The following is a 6,000-nucleotide window of genomic DNA, read 5'->3' as shown; positions in this document are numbered from 1 at the left end:
CGGGTCGGAAGGGTTAATTTATAATATTACTTGTAATACCAGACATTGAACATGTTAAATAAATGATTTAATAGTTGAATCTTCTTTTACAGTGGTCTCGGTGAACGAAAGCTGGCATCAAGGATCCCATCTGACGGATGCGTTCCGGGCCCCTAAGCGCACCATGAACGATTATAATTATTGCACGCACAAAAAGACCGCGGGCGCTTTCCGTGCATTCTGCGTGCAGGTCAGCGGTAATGGTATTTTTGCGTTCTAAAAGCCGCAAAAACTGGACGCTGTTCGTAGCATGGAAGCTTTCGTCCATTCCGCTTATACTTCGCCTGCTGTTCCTTATTCCTTTTTCTTCCTCTGCTCGTTTCACGCACGCACGACCTTTAATCTGAGAAACGAAAGTCCTTCGACGATGCGGCTCGAATAAATGCCAGCCTGCGTGAATCCAATGGCACTGATGGTCAGCATAATCATCGAAATTTCACATCAATCGGTAAGTAATTATTCAACATTTATGAAACAGAAGAAATTAATTAAATAACAATTTATTTTCTTTTCTATTTTCCAATCTTTCGGCCCTTGATGAGGCTCCTCATCAGGGTATAATTTTTACATTTTCTTTAATTTGTAGAGTGATCCATTTAAATAGTGTTAATTTAAATTTAATTTCAGATTCTTTTCACTATTTGATTTTTAAAATTTTCAATTATCTTCAATTGCGACTCAGATTTTTGAAATGTGTTAACATATTAGAAAAATAATATGAAATACATAAAATTATTAAAAATAACAAAGAATCTGAAATTAAATAAAATTGTGGTCAATAGAGACCCGATTCCACCATACTGGGATTAAATCTCATAACTTTTCTTATAATTAACTGAAAACTTAGAAATTTTTATTATCTTGCAACTATTTCCCTACAAACTCGCGTTACCTTGTAGCAAACTGATCTCACAATTCAGCGTATCCATTATCATAAAATTCGACAGAAAATTCTCTCGGATAGAGGTGTTTCCCGATAAACCGTGACACCCAAGGTGCGTTAAATTCCTCAAGGTTCGCGCAGCAAAAAGCGGAAGCATGGTGAAATCGTTCGCGCAGTTTAGCAGTTGCATAATTCGATTCGTTCGTGGAACACGAACTCGGTGTGTCGTGTGTTTCGCAAGAGTTATTCAAAAAGAAACTCTCTGTCTCCGTGCTTTATCCGCGTTTCGATTTTGATTTTATCCTGTAAATTCTCTTTTAATACTCGTTCATGCTTCCCTCTATTTTATTCCCTCGTTCAAAAGGGTCGTCGCCATTATTCCTCGATCGTTTGAACGTAAAAATTCGACGGTTGGTCGCCCTTTTCCCCCGAGGAATAACAATGTTGCACGGGGGAAAAATTGCAAACGCGAAAGCGAGACAATGGCGATTCAAGAAAACGGGATTACCATCGAAGCCACCGGTTAAAAAACGAACTTATAAATCAGTCTTTTATCTTTAACGTCCGTGTCGAATGAAAAACTGTTGCTGCAACTAAGTAGAAACCGTAGTGAATAACTCACGTCGAGGCTGTGAGAAATATTTAACCGCGTGCTGTGCAACTTGTGTAAATTCTTGAAGCTCGTAAATCCGTTTATTCCTTCGATATTTATCAAATTCGACCAAGAGGAGACAATTTATGGTATTTCCATCGATGCTTTGTCTATTAATTCCGTCCACGGCGTCGGATCTATAGAAACGGAAGGTAAACGGGATAGGTGAAACGAAATTTTGACGAATGGTTGCAATTTTCGACGGCTTCTTTTGTAACCGACCGAGCAGAGATTTTTCCACCCAACAATGTGAAGTTTTATGGCGCTGCTACGTTATTCGATTGCACCTCCATGCTTTCCAAGGTGCTGAATTTTAATTTTGGATTAACTATGGCGAGAACAATTTCATGGGTCGTATATGTAGAATAGGAGCTATTGATTTGACTCAAGATAGTATCTCGAGTAATTTTCTCTACCCGGGTATCTCACAGGTAATTCGGGTACTCGGATAATTTTTATTTACTTATCTCATAAATTAAAAGCCTAATGTAAAAGTGTCATATTTCTTCTTTTGAATCTTTCTGACTAAACGTTGTTTAGTTTTGCCACCATCGAGTATTAAAATAAATTGATTTTCTTTTAAAATAATCACAAATATTTTGATTGATGAAAATATATATTTTTTCGAAAAGTATCAGTTGCGAATTACCGCAACCCTTTTGAAAGTATATCCCACAGTCAAAGACTTATCTCGTTCCTTTAATGAATCGATCCGAACGAGCGGAGCCAAACGAAGAAAAGAAGCGGTAAGGGAAGCTGTCCAAAGGGGGATCCTTTTTTACGCGACAAACAATTTCACGTCGCTGAACCAAAGAGGCGTCTATGACGCGGGGAAGAACCGATTCGAATCGGTTTCCTGGCGTGTCTAGAAAACGGTGCTCCGATCCGTTCAAAGGTTAGTGAATCGTGAACCCGAGACGAATTGATTGCGAAAAACCTGGACGGACTGGTCTCGCGGTTCCGCAAAGTTAAGGAAATTGCAGAACAGATCAGCCACGCGTACGATACCGCTACAAAACATGGCTGTCCTTTGCAAATTTTCTTCTCATTGTTAGATTAGGTATTCATTGTATACCACTTCATTTTATTCTAGGATAATAGCATAATTATAATCATCAGATCGAGAGAGATCAAGGATTTTATGCTAACTGTATCTTTAAGTCTAATTTTCTTCATTTTTGTTTATTCCCAACAATTTTTTTGGATATTTTAGAAAATATTGCAAGATTCCTAATTTCTTAATTGGGGGCTCAACTGGCTCTTCTAACCCCCTCTCCTCTAGTTGCACCACTGTATTATTGTGGTAATTGAATTCCTGATATTGGTATTTTCACCCCAAGAAATTATTTACTAAAATTGCAGAAATATAATTTTTTGTTGAAATCAATTTTCCATTATATTTATTACAATTTTTCAATTTTTCTCGAATTGCAACGATTCAAATACGAAATCTTCCATACAAAAATGCAGAATTTGATGCTCCTTCTAAAAAATGTAAAAATAACAAAATTTTATCTAAATTTCAATTGTGTTGTAATTAAATTTTAAAACACATATTTATGTCCTTACTTTTTTTACTTTTTGTGAACATTTTGTCCAATCATTGCCCTAACTAAGTAACAATGAACCATCTAATGTACAAGTGCACCAGATATGAATCACAAAAGAAATATTGTTATGGGGTAATTGTGTGAACTACATGATTGTAATTTGCTTAATGATACGTACAAATTGATGTAATTGTTCAATATGTAGGTACCTTGAATTGGATCTTATTAACTTCTGATGGACAGTTGTATGTTATCATAGGAAAGAATTAAATCGTTTAATGAGGCTGGAAATAGGTTCAGATTTTAGTCGATGATATAGCTATTTATATAGTAGAAGCTAAGAAACATTTTCAAGAACCTTATTACTCCATTTTTTTATTTTCCTCGAGGAGGATTTACTTCCTTATTGATTAAGGATACCTAATCTCAGAGTTTGAATTCCTTACTCAAATAGATCAATAAACGAATTTTTCTGCATTATAATTAATCAATTTTTATGCTGGAAAATTTTACATTCTTAGTAAACAAAGTTCATCGAGTGGAAGATAGTATAATATTTAAACAGAATGTAACACTTGGACGTTTTTCTGAAGACCTGAAAGTATAATAACAATTCCGATAAAACGTAGCAGTTGAAAAAGAAAAATGAACAGATTTGAAATATAATAATAGTATTTCGATCGAGTGTTTTTGTGACCATCGTATACTTCATGTTTACAGTAAACGTGTTATAACTGATGTATGTATCACTTTTCTTCAACTATCGCCAACATTGTCCTGATAGCCGTATCTTATTGTAGCCATAACAATATTCTGACAGTATAACAACATTTATATCACAATTCTTTCTTCATGACTCGGTGTACGCTCGATACCAACCTTTCTCTCCAAATTAATTTTAATCAATCGTCAACAAAAACAGCAACTGGGGGCAACAAAACTTTTCATTTTCTTTATTAACAATATCCAGAGATTTTCATTCAATTACAATGGTAATTATCACATACGTTAACAGCCGTGAATTAAGGGTAGGTCTAAAAGGGGCTACAGCCCTCGATTCCTCTGTTCACGGGGCCTCCTTCTAAGCTTTTCAATTATTATGTTAAAAAATATTGACTGAAATCTTTTATTTCAATTTTTGAAGGGGGCCCCCGAAGGTTCGACAGCTCTGAGGCTCTGAAACCTCAATCCGTTCCTATATGTCAATTTATTGGACAAAATGTTGAAAAAAAGTAAAAAAATAAGGACATAAATTTGTGTTTTAAAATTTAATTACAACAAAATTGAAATTTAGATAAAATTTTGTAGAATTGAAAAAGAAAATTAAATTTTACCTAATATTAGGTGAAATAAGGAAACCTGAAATTTTATAAACAAAAGCAAGATAGTTATTGGAATTATTCATCCTGTATCTATGAAATAAGGGTAAATTGATTAAGGATAAAATTACCTCGTCCGGCAATGTGTACAGAAATGTTTTTGTTATTCATCAGTATCGATCAACTACTGTCGCAAAATAAAGCCAACAAATCGTGTCGCTTATTGTCCATTAAATCGTGTCGTAGTTTACCCGAGAAGCGAAACGCGTAATTAGAAAATGAATTAATTTAATTAACGAAGCGTGCATTAGCGAAATTAACGGTGAACGTATCAGAAATCGATAGAAGCGTGGTCGACTTGCATAACGTCACCAATCAGATAATTGACACTGGGATTATTGTTATCGTGTTCGCTTGTTTATGCGACGGTAATCATTCGGTGACGGTTCAGTGGCGCGGATCGAGGATTTTTACAATGCCCTGCTCGTTTCCCTTCGGCACTTCAAGGACCCACGATGAAAACCAGGGACGCAATTAAACGCGATTTATTAACACGCCTTCAAATTAACGCGACGCCGAGTATTTAAGTGTTTCTTAATTTCACCCGTGACACGATCGCAATTTCACGATTTCAGATCAAAGTTAACTAAACGGACAGGAAGTACGCTGCGTTAGGGTCTTCGAGTGCATTCTTGGCTTTCAGGTCGATCGTCCTGAAGGGTGAATTGCAATAATCATGCGAAGAAGAAAGGTTCCATTCGAAATTATGAAAGAGTTTTTATGAAATAGTGCAGTTTAGTAATTAATTAGTTACGTTTGAGCACAGATTTAGTGTTAAATTATAGGTACTTTGAAATGAATCATTGGTAATGATAAATTTTTGCTAGAGTATTATTGCCACGTTTTATTGATCATTCTGCGAAATGATATTTTCGAAACTCCAGAGGATAATGTTTGAAACCTTGCTGATGCAAATTTAATGAACTATTATCCAGGCAAATCCGTGTTTACAAACGTAATTTTAACGAAATGTTACGATCTAATTGACGCTTGAAATTAAACAGAAATTCTGTGGAAAATACAAAATCTCAAAGTTATACTTTTATTAAGAATATTAATGATATCTTTGCATTTTTTATGAATAGGTATCGCGTATCAATTAATGTGCATTTTGCATTTTTATAAATCTTGAATAAAATATCTTCATCGATACTATATTTTAACCCTTTGATCTGGTATGTTAGGCTGGAAATGACATTATTTATTTATATTTTTTTGAATAATAGAAACACATTAAATTTTACCGTTTTACATTAATTTACTTAATTTGACTTAAAATAAATGCAAGTTAACGCGCAATAAAATTGAAAACAAATCGAGCTCAAAGGGTTAATATATTTTAGATCAAAGCAATCGTATACATAGTGCAAATTGATATTTACATTTTTATGAATAGCTAAACGTTCCAATGAAATATACAACAACCCCTAATATCTGTTACTGTTAATAATTACATATTTTGTTGCCATTAATTTTTATAATTAATACTAAAAATGG

The 6,000-nt window shown here is 34.4% G+C and overlaps 1 protein-coding gene across 1 annotated transcript in view; it reads left to right on the top strand.

Moving 5' to 3' along the window:
* The first annotated feature begins 408 nt into the window (after window positions 1–408).
* The window catches only part of LOC114871130 (protein bric-a-brac 1-like), a 105,215-nt gene continuing 99,623 nt past the window's right edge, over window positions 409–6,000 (top strand). The window contains exon 1 of the mRNA XM_029176640.2: window positions 409–487. The gene's annotated coding sequence lies outside the window, so the exon portion shown is untranslated. The remainder of the gene's footprint in view (window positions 488–6,000) is intronic.

The sequence above is a fragment of the Osmia bicornis genome, chromosome 3 (genome assembly GCF_907164935.1).
Source record: "Osmia bicornis bicornis chromosome 3, iOsmBic2.1, whole genome shotgun sequence".
Lineage (NCBI taxonomy): Eukaryota > Metazoa > Arthropoda > Insecta > Hymenoptera > Megachilidae > Osmia > Osmia bicornis.
Note: the sequence above shows the minus strand (reverse complement) of the source record. Positions and strands in the feature narration are given on the sequence as shown.